At 37.3% G+C, this 15,934-nt stretch overlaps 1 protein-coding gene across 1 annotated transcript in view; it reads left to right on the forward strand.

Moving 5' to 3' along the window:
* The window catches only part of RGS7 (regulator of G protein signaling 7), a gene marked incomplete at its 5' end in the record, with an annotated part of 604,742 nt that overhangs the window by 452,068 nt on the left and 136,740 nt on the right, over nt 1-15,934 (forward strand). The gene's annotated exons all lie outside the window — the stretch shown is intronic.

Genomic DNA, 15,934 nt, shown 5'->3' on the forward strand with positions numbered 1-15,934 from the left:
TGGGCATTTAAATATTATTTAATTGAATATTTTTAACAAAGAGAATATTAACATAAAAAATAGACTGTTTTTTATCTTTCATATTTCATTTAACGTTATATTGAGGGCATTTTCATATTTATGGCTCAAGCTCTAGATAGAGGTTTATCTCGAAGTGAAAAGCCCTAGGTTCCCATTACCCTACATCACACAGAAAGCGTTTAGTTATAGAACAGAAAATGAAACATCCTGGGGTTATCAATCCATAGGTTTCATATAATCTATTTTTCTCTAAGTAAAGGCAAGGATAAATGTTATCCAACTGCAGGAAACTTTTCTGAAACAGCCTAAGGAAGTAGTTTTTATTGCATGGAAAATGAGTTTTATGAGAAAATAGTAGCTCCTGTTAGAAATAAAACATGATTTACGTGTTGAAATATTGCAGCACTCTGAAAACCCAAGCAAAGGCATAGCAATGACATAATGAGAGTCTCATAAAAATCATAAAAAGACAACATAGTTTGGAAGTTTATCTTTAGTCCTCAAATAATATCATATTAAGTGAAATTGCTGCTTTAGGTTATACTTCGATTATTTTTCTGAGAATTTTTCAAAAAATATAAAGCTATTAGAAAGTATCCTGAAACCCAGTAGGAATTCTTTTTTAAACATGATTCAAGGGCTCTCCACTTGCTTCCAGCTTAGAAAAGTAGCAGTTGTAGACATTTCTTTTCATACAGTTCAGGAGAGTGAGTAAGTAGAACAGCGTTTCTGGAATGACACATTTATACCAACAAGTATCAGGAGATAAGATGATATTGTGGGTTGGATCACACGACTACTGAATTACTTACTCTTCTGGAAACTTTCTACTCGATCTGGTGTGTAGTGAACAGCTATTAAGGAAGGAGAGCATCTTGTCCCTGTACAATAGGCAAATTCCCATCGCCTCACTTTTTTACAAACATGCACCCTTAGTTTTATTAATGCCTTCTAGCTCCCAACTGGCCTCCTAAATTTAGTAAATATGCCTAATTTACTAACAGAGGTTTAGATTATTTGGTATTTATTCTTTTTGGTGTTCTCTGAGCTTCCTGGGTTTAGATTTGGTGTCTGACATTAATTTTGCGAAGTTCCTCACCATTATTATTTCAATATTTCTTCTGCTGAATTATTTTCTCCTGGTATTTTCTATATACACATACTAAACACATATACACATACTAAACATACATATACACATACTAAACCTTTTTATATTGTCTCACAATTCTTGGATACTCTGTTTTGTTCTTTTTTATTATTTTTTTTTCTCTGAATTTCAGTTTGGTGGATTTCTATCTCCGAGCTCACTGATTCTTTTCTCAGTCTTATGAAGTCTACTGAGTCCAGTAAGACATTTTTCATTTCTGTTACAATATTTTTGATTTCTAGCATTTCCTTTTGACTCTTTCTTAGCATCTCTCTGCTTACATTGCCCATCTATTTTTGCATATTTTCCACTTTTTCCATTAGAGCCCTTACCAGAATAATCATAGTTATTTTTAATTTCCTCTCTGATAATTTCAACTTCTATGTCATATCTGATTTGGTTCTGATGATTGTTTTGTTTCTTTACACTGTATTTGTCTTGCATTTTGCACGCCTTGTAATTTCATTGAAAGCTGGGCATCCTCTTCCTTATAATAGGAACTAAGGCCTTTAATGTACTGATTTTTAGTAATCTGGCAAGTAGTTGGGCTGTGTTTAATGTTTGCTATAGTGATCAATGACAGAGGCTTCAAATTCCTCTAATGCTTTCATTTTTGTCCCTGCGCTTGACTTTGGGCTTCTCTAAGCACTCCACCTCAGAGAACATCTGTTTATTTCAGCTTTGAAGTGTAATGTCCTGATATTATACTGGATCCTTCAGGTGTTATGGTTAGGTATTGAGGAGTGGGGGAATTCTATAATCTCCAACTAAATCCCAGTGTGTTAATATGCCTGTGTCTTGGAGCTGTGACCTTCACAAATATTCTCCAGTTGTATAGATCTTCCATCTGTTTACAACTACCTTTATTCCCTGGCTGTAGCTTTCCTAAACTATTTTCTTGAAATACTTTCCTATCAGCTATGTTTTCATTCCTCTTGGCTAGGTGAGATAGGAAGTCTAGGGAGGGCTGGCATGGAAGAAATGCCCTTTCTCCAGTGGGAATAGGTCTGGAAAAGTTTTTTCCCCTGCAGTATAGTCCTGTGTTGTGGAGAAAGCTCTGAGCATATTTCACAATGACTATTCTTTCTCTCCTCCTTTGAGAGCCATGAGGGGTCTTTCTTGGGTCTTCATTATAGGAATCTAGTGGGATCCTAGAATTATAGCCCGTGAAAGTGTGGTGCCTCCCCAGGACAAGGCCCTGGTGTTTCTCACTCTTCTGCTAGTCTATACTTAGCCCCAAGGTCTTTGTCAAAATTGTTATTTTAGTGTTTTACTAGCTAATGGATCTAACAACTCTCTTCAAAGTAAGTAAATCTTGGCTGTGTCCCTGGATGAGTCTGTCTCTGCAGACTTTGGGGTGGAGGTTTGTCCTTCAACTTCAGTTCTTTGATTGGTCCAAAAAAATTAGTTGATTTTCAGCTTGTCCAGCTTTTCCTTGTTGTAAAGATGAGAGTAACAACTTCTAAGCACTTTACTTGTCTCAGCTGAAACCAGAAGTCACTGTTTGAATTTTTAAGCACAGCATATTCCACTGCATTGTGAGTCTCTTGAGGATGGACCTAGAGACAACATCATATTCACTTTTGTATCCATGGGATGAAACTAAGCATACAGTGAATAATTGTATGGATAACAGGATGGATATATGGACGTATAGATGGGTGAAGAAATGAAGACTCATAAATTGCTAAAACCTGGTATGAATCAATAATGGAGAAAAAGTTTAAAGGAAATAAGAAGGAGATATAATTTTATTAATTAATTATATAAGATAAGCCTAGGAAACAAATCCAGAATGAATAGTGACAAGAATTAGAAGGGAGAGCACATTTAGGCGAATTGGAGATAAATTAAAGGACCTTTCTCTTCACCATGAGTCTAATATCATTCCATGTCTAGTCTACACCAGGCTTTCTCAAAGCTTTCATTGGAAACTGGTGGATGTCTTTTTTTTTTTCACTCATGCTCTATATAATAAGACTATTCATTTTATCTAAAACTCAATATAATGCAGCACAACTCAAATTAATGCAAATTAAAGCAAGACACCATTTATTCCATCAAATGAAGAATGAGGAAATAAATAGTAATGCCAAGTGGTTCACAAGTTTGCAGGGATACCAACACATTTACAACCTCCTGGTGAGAATTTAAATTGTATGCATTTCTGGAAATTAATTTTGTAGTGTACAGAAACACTTTAAAAATATGTGTAACTAAAAAAGAAAAAATGGGCTTCCCTGGTGGCGCAGTGGTTGAGAGTCTGCCTGCCGAGGCAGGAGACACGGGTTCGTGCCCCCGTCCGGGAGGATCCCACATGCCACAGAGCGGCTAGGCCCATGAGCCATGACCGCTGAGCCTGCGCATCCGGAGCCTGTGCTTTGCAACGGGAGAGGCCACACAGTGAGAGGCCCGCGTACTGAAAAGAAAAAAAAAAATGTGTGTAACTTTTGACTTCATTACTTATTTCTAAGAATTTGTTCCATGAAATAATGTAGGATTCATTTATCTGTTTTTGCTAGTATACCTTTTAGTTGTTTGTAATATTCTGGAAAGTTAAGGCACTAATAAGAGAGCAGGCCAAAAAAAAAACCAAAACTAAAAAAGTTCCAACTCACATAGAACTTAAATGTTTATTGGAAAAGGTTAATACTAAGTAACAAATAGATAAACATGTAAAATTATAAGTGGTAATGAGTGATATGCATATAATTAAAGCAAAGTAAAATGGTATGTAGTGAGTAAATCCTATGTTATTCTGTGTAGTCAGGTTATAGTACCCTGATGTGGTAGATTTCACCAGACATCAACTGGGGGAAGAAAGGAGGATGTTCAGCTCTCTGGAGGAAGAGTGCTGAGCGTCTCAGGCAGAGAGAGCAGCAATTGCAAAACCTCAAGGCATGAATATGCATGGTAAGTTTGAGGAAGAGTGAGGAGCTCTGTGTGCTAGAGCAGGATATGTGAAGGGGAGGAAGACAGAGAAGTAACTAGTGGCTAGATCATGTAGGATTTTTTTTAAGGCCAAAGCAAGCACTTTGAACTCTATCCTGAGAAATATGAAAAATTATTGGAGGATTTTAGTAAGAGTGACATGACCAGATTTACATTTTTAAATAATCACTGTGGAAAAGAGCAGGGCATGAATGGAAACTCATTGAAATGTTGTTTCAGTGATTCAGCCAAAAGATGATACCAGATTGGACTGAGGTGGTGATGGCAGAAGTGGGTATTAAATAGGTAGATTCTGAGCTCATCAGGTAGAATCATAAGAATGTTCTCACGGACTGGATGTGATGAATGGGAGAAAGACAGGTATCAAAAACTGAAAATTACAGGCCAATATCATTGATGAAGAGAGATGAAAAAATCTCCCTCACCTATTTCTCTCCTTCTCTGCCCACCTCCCCTCTGGCAATCACCTGTTTGTTCTCTGTATCTGTAACTCTGTTTCTGTTTTGTTAAGTTTGTTCTTTTATTCCATTGTGATGTCTTTGTCTGGTTTTGGTATCAGGATGATGCTTACCTTATAGGATGAGTTTTGAAGCATTCCTGCCTCTGAAATTTTTGGAAATAGTTTGAGAAGGATAGGGGTTAACTCTTCTCTACGTGTTTGGTAGAATTCACCTGTAAAGCTGTCTGGTCTGGAACTTTTGTTTTGGGGGAGTTTTTGTTTGTTCGTTTTGTTTTGTTTTCCTGATTTAATTTCATTACTGGTAATTAGTCTGTTCATATGTTCTGTTTCTTCCTGATAAGTCTTGGGAGATTTTACATTTTGAGGATGTTTTGTATTTTTGTGGTGTTGAGTGTAACTTCTTTTTCACCATTTCTGATTTTATTGATTCGGGCCCTCTTTTTTTCTTGATGAGTCTGCTAAATGTTTATCAATTTTGTTTATCTTTTCAAAGAATCATTAAACTTTTCTATTGTTGTGGTCTCTATTTCATTTATTTCTGCTCTGATCTTTATGAGTTATTTCCTTCTACTAATGTAGGGGTTTTTTTGTTTGTTTTTTCTAGTTCTTTAGGTGTAAGGTTAGGTTGTTTGAAATTTTTCTTGTTTCATGAGGTAGGTTTGTATTACTATACACTTCCCTCTTATAACTGCTTTTGCTGTGTTCCATAGATTTTGGATCATTGTGTTTTTTATTTCATTTATCTCCAGGTATTTTTCTTATTTCTTCTTTGATTTCTTCAGTGATCCATTGGTTGTTAAATAGCATATTTTTTAGCATCCATGTTTCTGTTTTATGCAGTTTTTCTCTTATAGCTGACTTCTACTCTCATAGTGTTATGGTCACAAAAGATGCTTGATATGATTTCAATTTTCTTAAATTTACTGAGACTTGTTTGATGGCCTAGCATGTTATCTACCTTGGAGAATGTTCCATGTGCACTTGAAAAGAGTGTGTATTCTGCTGCTTTTGCATGGAATGTTCTATATAGATCTATTAAGTCCTTTTATTCTAATGTGTCATTTTAGGCCTTATTGATGTTCTGTCTGGATTATCTGTCCATTGATGTGCGTGGGGTGTTAAAGTCCCCTAATTTTATTGTGTTCCTGTTAATTTCTCCTTTTGTGTCTGTTAATATTTGTTTTATGTATTTAGGTTCTCCTACGTTGGGTACATATATATTTCCAATTGTTACATTTTCTTGGATCACTCCCTTGATCATTATGTAACATCCTTCTTTGTCTCTTGTTACAGTCTTTATTTTAAAGACTATTTTGTCTGAAATAACTATTGCTACCCTAGCTTTCTTTTGATACGCATTTGCATGGGGTAACTTTTTCCATCCCTTCACTTTCTGACTGTGTGTCTGAAGTGAGTTTAGATCTGAAGTGAGTTTGCTTGTAGAGAGCATATATATGCACATGTATTCATTCAGCCACTCTATGTCTTTTGATTACAGCATTTAGTCCACTTACATTTAAAGTAATTATTGATATGTATGTTTTTATTGCCATTTTGTTCATTGTTTTGATGTTGGGGGTGCCATTCCCTTCTGGCCTGCAGAATTTCTGCTACAAATTCAGCTGATAGCCTTGCAGGAGTTCCCCTTGTGGGAGTTCCCTTGTATGTAACTTGTTGTTTTTCCTTTGCTACTTTTAATTATTCTCTCTTTATCTTTAATTTTTGCCATTTTAATTACAGTGTGCCTTAGTGTGATCCTCTTTGGCTTGATCCTGTTGGGAGTCTCTGTGCTTCTGGACATGGATGTCTGTTTCCTTTTACAGGTTAGGGAAGTTTTCAGCTATTATGACTTTAACTCTATTCTCTGTTCCTTTCTCTCTCTCTTCTCCCCCTTGAGACCCCTATAATGAGAATGTCAGTATGCTAGATGTTCTCAGAGGTCTTTTAAACTGACCTCATTTCTATTTTTTTTTTCTTTTTTCTGTTCAGCTTGAATATCTGTCTTCCAGCTTGCTAATCCGTTCTTCCATATTATTTATCTACTGTTGATTCCTTCTAGTGTATTTTGCATTGCAGTTATTGTATTCTTCATCTCTGGTTCTTCTTCATATTTTCTAACTCTGTTAAAAAGTTTTGACTTCTCACTCTATTCATTTAATCTTTTCTCAAGTTCTTTGAAAGTCTTTACAATCACTACCTTGAACTTTTTATCTGGTAGATTGCCTATTTCCACGTCACTTAGTTCTTCTGGGGTTTTATCTTGTTCCTTCATTTGGAACATATTCCTCTGTCACCTCATTTTGCCTAATTTATTATTTTTGTGTATTTGGTAGGTTGGTTACATTTGCCAACCTCATAGAAGTCACGTTTTGTAGGAGACATCCTGTGCATCCCAGCAATGCACTCCTCTCTTATCACCAGCTCTATATGCTCTAGGGGTGCCCCCTATTTGGGCTGCATGGGTTCTTCTGTTGTAATGGGCTGACTACTGTTGTTGGTGAGCATGGCTGGCACTGGTCTGGTTGGTTGCCAGGGCCTGCCTTGTGCACAGGCTGCCAGCCACTGGTTGGAGGGGAGAGGTCACAAGGCTGCTGGCTCTGGGGCCCCAGTTGTGTACCAGGGCTAGTGTTGGCCAACTGGTAGGTGGAACCAGGTTCTAGAGTTGATAGTTGCATGGCTGGGGGTCCTGGATCTAGTGCTGATCTGCTTGAGGGTGGGGCCAGTTCCTGATACAGCTGGCTGTGGGGTTCAGGGTGTCCCAAAGCTGGTGTTGGCCCATTGGTGAGAGGGTCTGGATCCCAATATGGCTGGGGTTCCAAGATGTCTTGGAACTGGTCTTGGCCTGCTGTTGACCACAGCCAGGACCCAAGGAGTCTCGAGGCTGATGCCCTCCCACTGGTAGGTAAAATCAGGTCCTTGGGATAGTGCCAGCCCACTAGGGGGTGATGCTGGGTCCTGGGGTCTTGGACTGTAGGACGCTGGGGTCCTGGAGATTTTTGGCCCACTGGTTGGTGGGGCTGGGCCCCAGGGGGTCCTGGGTCTGGTGCCTACCCACTGTGAATCATGGTGGTCCTAGGACTAGTGCCAGCCCACTGGTGGACAGAGCCAGGTCCCAAGGTCTCTGGCTGCAGGGCCCTGGGGATCCCGGGGCTAGTGCTAGTGCATTGGTGTGAAAGGCCTGGTCCTGGGACCTCTGGTCAACATTGCTGGGTCTCAGGGCAGTTGTGGACTTCGGAGGTCTTAAGGAAGCAAGCCTGCTTGTTTGATGGGGCTGTGTCTCTGCCTAGCTAGTTGCTTGGACTGAGTTGTCCCAGTTCTGGTGCAGACAGGCTGGTGGGAGGGGTTGGGGCCGGTACTAATTAGCTAGAGGGAAGATTCTAAAATGGGGCTTACCAGCACCAGTGTCCATATGATAAAACAAGTTCCCCACAATGGCTGCCACCATTGTCTGTGTCCCCAGGGTGAGTTCTAGTTGCCTCCTGCCTCTCCAGGAAGCTCTCCAAGATCAGCAGGTGGGTCTGCCCCAGGCTCCTGTCAAATTACTGCTTCTGCCCTGGGTCTAGAGCATGTGAGATTTTGTGTGTACCCTTTAAGAGTAATTCCCTATTTCCCACAGTCCTCTGGCTCTCCCAAAATTAAGCCCCACTGGCCTTCAAAGCCAAATGCTCTGTGGGCTTGTCTTCCTGGTGCAGAACCCCTGCACTGGGGAACCCAATGTGGGACTCAGACCACTAGCTCCTTGGGGAGAACCTCTGCAACTGTAATTATCATGCCATTTGTGAGTAGCCCACCCAGGGGTGTGGGTCTTGACTATACTGGGTCTCTGCCCCTCCTACCCATCTGTTGTTGTTCCTTTTTTATATCTTTAGTTGTAAAAGATGTTTTCTGCTAGCTTCCAGTTTTTTCTCATCAATAGTTTCTCTGTAAATAGTTGTAATTTCTCTGTAAATAGTTGTAATTAGTTTCTCTGTAAATAGTTGTAGTTTCTCTGTAAATAGTTGTAATTGTAATGGGAGGACATGAGCTCAGGGTCCTTCTACTCCTACCATCTTGGCCACTCCTCTAGAATTTCTTGATTTGAATTCTGGCAATAGAGTCTTCTACTCTATGTATTTTATTAGAAGAATCTTATGAAACCATATACTTTTTAGAGGCTGATTGATTTTAATCCTTTAAAAATATCTGGTGTTTATAAATTCTGGCTTATTGTGCAAAAATAGAAAATAATTTTGTGGAGGGGTGTTAATCCTTTTATTAGCTCATCCATATTTCTTCTTTATGTTTCTGAACCTGCCTTATTGTAGTAGTATACAATAATCATAGTTTCAATATTTAAAATGAAAATTGTTGATGGAAGTTTGTGCTGATTTTAAAACAGCAAAAATAAAAATTATTTTAATACATCTCATTTTAATAAATTTACTTCCTCTAGTCTCCAAACTTTTTCTTTGCAAAAGAGTATCTCTATTGATTAGATCCATGGGATATATTGTGTATTAGAATTCTAGACGTCACTTGTTTGCATGTTTCCAACACACACATAAGCCAGTATATAAACACAGAGAGAAGAAAAGAAAACTGATAAGTACATGTACTTATGCAAACTGGAATTTTTTCACTTTGAATGTTGTAATGATTATTTAAACAGTTGCTGACATCAGTCCTGATATCCCACACTACACCCCCAGTTGAAGCAATGATTTCTGCAAAATAGAGATAAAAGGAAATTTTATCTTGTTTTGCTTAGAAATTTCATAAAAACTGACTATTTCCATGATCCAAGGGTATAGCTTTGAAATTAGCTTTATACTTCATTATGGTTTAAATATCATTAAGGAATAGTGATTTTAAAAACGTAGTACCATGAGCAGGTAATATCAGAAGACTATGTGGCTTATTCTTTTTGTATGTGTGTGTGTGTTAGTTTCTGCTTGATAACAAAGTGAATTGTCTATACATATACATATATCCCCATATCTCCTCTCTCTTGCATCTCCCTCCCACCCTCCCTATCCCACCCCTTTAGGTGGACACAAAGCACCAAGCTGATCTCCCTGTGCTATGCGGCTGCTTCCCACTAGCTATCTATTTTACATTTGGTAGTATATGTATGTCCATTCCACTCTCTCACTTTGTCCCAGCTTACCCTTCTCCCTCCCCGTGTCCTCAAGTCCATTCTCTACATCTGCATCTTTATTCATGTCCTGCCCTTAGGTTCTTCAGACCTTTTTTTTTTTTAAGATTCCATATATATGTGTTAGCATACAGTATTTGTTTTTCTCTTTCTGACTTACTTCACTCTGTATGACAGACTCTAGGTCCATCCACCACACTATAAATAACTCAATTTCATTTCTTTTTATGGCTGAGTAATATTCCGTTGTATATATGTGCCACATCTTCTTTATCCATTCATCTGTTGATGGACACTTAGGTTGCTTCCATGTCCTGGCTATTGTAAATAGAGCTGCAACGAACATTGTGGTACATGACTCTTTTTGAAGTATGGTTTTCTCAGGGTTGGTGGGAATGTAAACTGATACAGCCACTATGGAGAACAGTATGGAGGTTCCTTAAAAAACTAAAAATAGACCTACCATACCACCCAGCAATCCCACTATGTGGCTTATTCTTTAGGAGTGACATGTGATTTTCAAACCAAATGCATTTAGGGCATTCTGTCACATGGCATGAGTTACTGGGTATTTGTGTGCATTTTTACAACTAGCTTTTGAAAATATATAGATAGAACATACATCAATCCAGTTTTTATCTATTTGGAATAAGTATTACATTTGCTCTGTGCACAAATCACTCTTAATTTACCATAGGATTGAGTTTTAAGCAACTGAAATTCAAATCTGCTATTGTATTTCATATTGTACATTTAAATTTATTGTTTGTTTTATTGGGGCAGGCACAATGGCAAGAGTATCTGAGGAAGAAAGAAAAATATCTATTTCCATTTGATACAATGAGGCAAAATAAATGTGGCAGCATCTCTGCCACAACTTCCAGCATGGGTGTTGATTGCACACCATGTCATAGAATCAGAGTTGGAAACAGTTTAGTGATCCACCCCTGCATTTCCAGATGCCTACTTTAAGGTCCAGAGAAATGAGATAACTTAAGATACGCAGTCACAGAAACTAGACTATGATTGGAATTCAAATCCCATGACTGCAGTTGAGCGTGTTTTTCCATGATATGCACGCATTCTTGTTAAGTAGCATGTGCTGTCTTTGATTTGAAGAAACATAAGCTGCAGAAGCTCCCTGTCTTTTTAAAAATTGAACTGTAGTGGATTTACAATGTTTTATTAGTTTCAGGTGTACAGCAAGGTGATTCCATTTTATATATATACTTTTTCAGATTCTTTTCCCTTATAGGTTATCACAAAGTATTGAGTATAGTTTTCTGTGCTATACAGTAGGTCCTTTCTGGTTATCTTTTTTTATATATAGTAGTCCCTGTCTATTAAAGTTAGCTCAGTGTCTTACTTTCCTTCCAACTGATTCAACCAGACTAACTGGTGGAAATTTTGCAGAATATATACTGAATTTTAGAGGGAATGTTGCTTTCCACTGTCATTTATTATTGCCTTGCTTTTGTGATTGTTGTAGATTGCTTACACTATTCTTGAATAAACTCAGTGTGAGTTTTCTCTCATCTGAATACTATTCTAGCACCTAATCATGCATATAAATAAAATAGAATCTTGTTGAAGTGCAGCTGATTTTACACAATGATGGAACTACCATTTATACAGAAGGATATACTATATCAGTGAAATGAACGTGCTGATATCCTATAGTTACCAGATAACATAGATCTTAAACCAATTCTCCACACCAATATCACATAGGTCTTTCTCTCTCTTTTTAAAAATTTCAGCATTATTCTTCATATTGAAATAATCTCTTAAGGTGTCATACTTACTGATACTAGGCAACTAGACTTTTCTACCCTAAGTGTGTGATAAGGGCCATTGATGTTTGATCCTGTTACTTTCAGTACCAATTTTTTAATAAGTTAATTTTTTTGAGTCCTGGGAAAATATTATGCTTCCTTAAGAAATCCTCTCCATTCTGACTGCTGTTCCTGTGCTTCCTCTGTCACTGTTGTTTTTCAGCATTGCCATTCTTGGTGTGTCCTCATATCATTCCTCCCCGCCCCCAGCTCCTGAACTGTGGGAGTTCTCACTGATCTGTTGCATTTTCGTGTTTCAGATTGTAAACCTGGTGTGCAGAATATGTTACCTTTGGAAATCTCTTCCTATAACTATGATACCAAATCTTTGGGATTTGGGTAGTGTTCTTTGCTGCCTAGGAATAAGTGTAAGTGTATTCCAGAGCAGATTCATCATCTGTACACTAAAGATCCCAGTCTGATCACCTGGAAGACTTTAAATTGTGTTCAGTTGGAAGTGTTTAACATGATCTTGAAGCCTGGATCAATACCAACTACTAGTTTCCCCACTGCCTTTTGCACTAGACTAAGTGCTACTGAATGTGTCCTTTCATAATATCAACTAACCGATAATAACTCACATTTTTGGAGCACTTCTATGTGGCTGGCCTTATTTTACGTGCCTTGCACATTTATCTCAATTGTTCCTCACAACAGACTTTTAACATCAGCATTTTATTATCTTTGTTTTACAGATGAGGACACAGGCCCAGAGAATGTGAGCCTTCTGCCCCAGTCATACAGCTAGCACATGAGGGAGTCAGAGTTTGAACCCAAGTGGCTGGCTTGTACATCCTAGCTGCTTCACCCAACACTGTGCTCCTTTGTTTGGAAATATTATTCGCTTGCATTAATTACCTACTGTAAACTTCAAAGTTGGTATAAATTATGCTTCTGTTTTTATTTCTCCCAAATAGAATCTATTTTATCTTATTTAATCTATTTTACCATATTGTACGCTTCTAAATCCTGATTTTTGATTGCTAAAAGGCAAGTGGCACTTCATTTTTCTATGTGGAAATGATTTTTTTTTAAAAAAAAAAAGGAGAAAAGCCCCAATACTTACTTCTTTCACTAACTCTTACTATCGAGAAGATAGACCTACCTCAGAAATCCCTAACTGTAGTAATAGTTCACTTTTATTTGGCCTTGTCGGAGAAAAAAAATCTTCTGCGTATGTGATTTTTCTACATGATTAATCTTACCTTGCAAATGCCTATTCTAAAAAAAGTATAATATTTTGAAATATTTCTCTAATGACCACTTCCCTGTCTTCTTAGAGAATAACAAGTTTAACAAAATCTTTCCTTTATGACTCAGAATCATCATGATAAATGTCTGTTATTTTACTATTTAATAACTTACCTCTGTCTACTTTTTAGTTTTTCTTTCCTTGATGTCGTATCATCGGCTGTCACTTTTTTTCTATTTTGAGTGGATTTCCTTCTAAAATACTACTCCCCATAACACTAATCATATTTGCTACATCACGTATGCTGTGTTGATAATGAAACGATCACATTTGCTAATATATACACATAAAAGTAAAAATGCATGACAGGAATAAAAATAGAAGATTTAGTGAAATTTTGTATTATTATGTCTTCACTCAGAGGCATTGTTCCATCGCTGTGAAATTATAGGATATATTTGGGAGATGCTGAGATTACCCGCTGTGGGATCCCTGGATAAAGAAGATATTACTGAGTTCTGAAAATATGTTATAAATACAGAACTGAATATAGAAATATATATTTCTACATATGGAAATATAGAACTGAACACACAAGTCTCTTTTATAGTATGCTTTTTATCCTATTAACTTTCTGAAGTCGTTGTGATTCAAAAGCAAATTACACCATGCAGAATTCCTTTTACTTTTAAAGGATTTTGATAATTCTGTTGTTTAAGCGTTTAAGGCGAAGTAATGCGATGAGTGCATCAGGCTTAACAAAGCTACACTACGTTGTTCACATAGTAACAGTTGTTTAGAGATGCATTTTTACTTCCCGGTTTGTTCATGGCTTGAACATCCAAATGGAAAATAAACTGGAATCTTAATGGTAAGTTTATTGTTGAAGTTTATCCAGTTGTGTGGGTGACGTGGATAACATATGTGCAAGACGATTTATTAGTAATTATTTTGCTAAGAAGCATAATGTTGTGGGCCTATCTGGTGCGCCATTATTGGGAGGGTGATCTTGATAGACTACCCATTAGATTCTTTCAACACTTAGTTCCAAGACTGCCAGTGGTCCTCCAGCTTCTTATTAGATTAAGGCTGTGCTGAGATTCAGGGGCAGCTGGATCATGGGGAAATGTAGCTCCATGCTTATTACTCACAATAAACAATTCAACCTTGAGAAAACTATCCCAAGCCCACCCTAAGATCTCTTAGTGGTGTTTATGCCATTTATATCACTATTATCTTTTCCCATATAAAACACTTAGAACAGTCCCACCTCAAAAGCTTTAAAAGTATTTTGAAAAGATATTATGAACATCTAAATTATCTTGGCAAAGCGTAAGCTGCTCATCATCACGACACAAGATAACTAGTATTTTTTGTGCAGTATATGTTTTTCATATTCCATATGTCATTTATTCATAAATTTACTTATTCACTCATTCAGTAAATACTGATTCAATAGCTACTTTTGCTATTGCTATGCTACATGTCAAGCTTATGGCCTTAAATGAGACAGAAAATTCACCCCGCTGCCCTGATTTTCATCTAACCATTCATCCTGTCTTGGTCATGTTCTCTGGAGGTCCTGTGATAGAGCATGTAACTTGTCCAATCTCAATCTCTCTAGGTTACTGTTTGACCAATGACCTTGAAATCATTTTATAAGGTTTGTTAGAAGTTCAGTCCTCTTATATATTAAGTTAAATAGTTTGATTTGACCTCTACATAGAACTATGTGTGGGCCATGCAGAAACTAAATTTTGATCTTATTGATACCGCCACAAATGTACATCTATTGAATTCAAGGCATTTAAAAAACCTATCAAAACCAATTTTCCTTATTAATAAAATTATGGAGCATGAGAATCTGTTGGAGGGTTGCAAAATGAGAATATATATCATTAAACCAAACAAAAACGGAGTATTGTACCTTGAAAAAGGAGGTTGAGATTACTTGCCAATTCACTATTATTCTCTTCAGCAAACATTTATGCAGGCCTAATTATGGTAGTGTTATGTGAAGAAAACCTGCAGACATTCATCTTGCCCTCTAGAAATGTATGATTTATCATATAATTAGTATCTATTGAATACAGAAATGTAAGAACTTGCTTATGTTCATTTGCTTCTGATTTTCTTTTCTGCAGCTTCCCTATATTTACTTACACTATGTTTTTCTAATCCTCATCAACACATTAGCACCTGTTTTTTGATGTTTCTTTGTTTTATTTTAGTCACACTCTTCCCTGTGCTTAGAGTTTAGAAACTTTACTATTAATCTTTCTGGGCATCTGTTCTCCTTTCTTGTATCTATACTCTGAAAATTTCCCCATGTGCCATAATTCAATTTACCTTTCTGGAAAGTAGTGCTAATAATATTTTCCTAGGCCACAGACTCCTGGAATAAAATGAATAAGATGATTGTAACAAGATAGGTGGACCACCTGACTTTGAAATCCCCAAACAGATGTAATATATTGCTCTGCCCAGGGCTACCAGACAGGAACACCCAGGGATTCTGAACATGGCCAAGGCTGTAAGCACCTGCTCATTATTATAGGCCAGCATTCTTAACAGATCCTCTTGCCATTTTAATTTTATAAATAATCCACAAAAAGAAGACATAACTGGCTTATGCTATTTAGGACTGCCAGCTCCCCCACTCAGCCGAGTTGAAGGCAAATTTATGGAAGTGGATTTCCTGAAAGTACTTTAAAGAAAAGTAAAAATCATTCAGTGTGTAAATAATGAAGCACAATAGCTACCACCTGTTGAGTATCTACTATGCACAGGGTACTATTCCATCTTCTTCTTTATATATATTCTTATTTGATTTTCATACCAGCTCTGCAAGGTGGGTTTATTACCTCTATTAATGGATAGGAGAGTTACAGAGAATTTAAGTAACGAAAGCTAGTGAGTATCTCCAAAGGTTTTGTTCTTCCCACAATATCACACTACCTCCTGAGCTTTAATAAGAATCACAGAATATGTGGGTATATACTTACAAGCAGCTTAGACTTTGAGAAGACCTTGACTTTGAACTAAAGGGATGCGTAAGTGATGAAAAAATCCTCCTTTGTAGAAAAAGAACATTCTATGCAGGGAGAGACTTGATTGGTAGTGTGAACAAGATGACTGGGACACTTAATAACAGTCTCTGGACACAGGACAAAGAGGATGATTGGCAGTT

Source organism: Leucopleurus acutus (genome assembly GCF_964270905.1).
Source record: "Leucopleurus acutus genome assembly, chromosome: 2".
Taxonomy (NCBI): domain Eukaryota; kingdom Metazoa; phylum Chordata; class Mammalia; order Artiodactyla; family Delphinidae; genus Leucopleurus; species Leucopleurus acutus.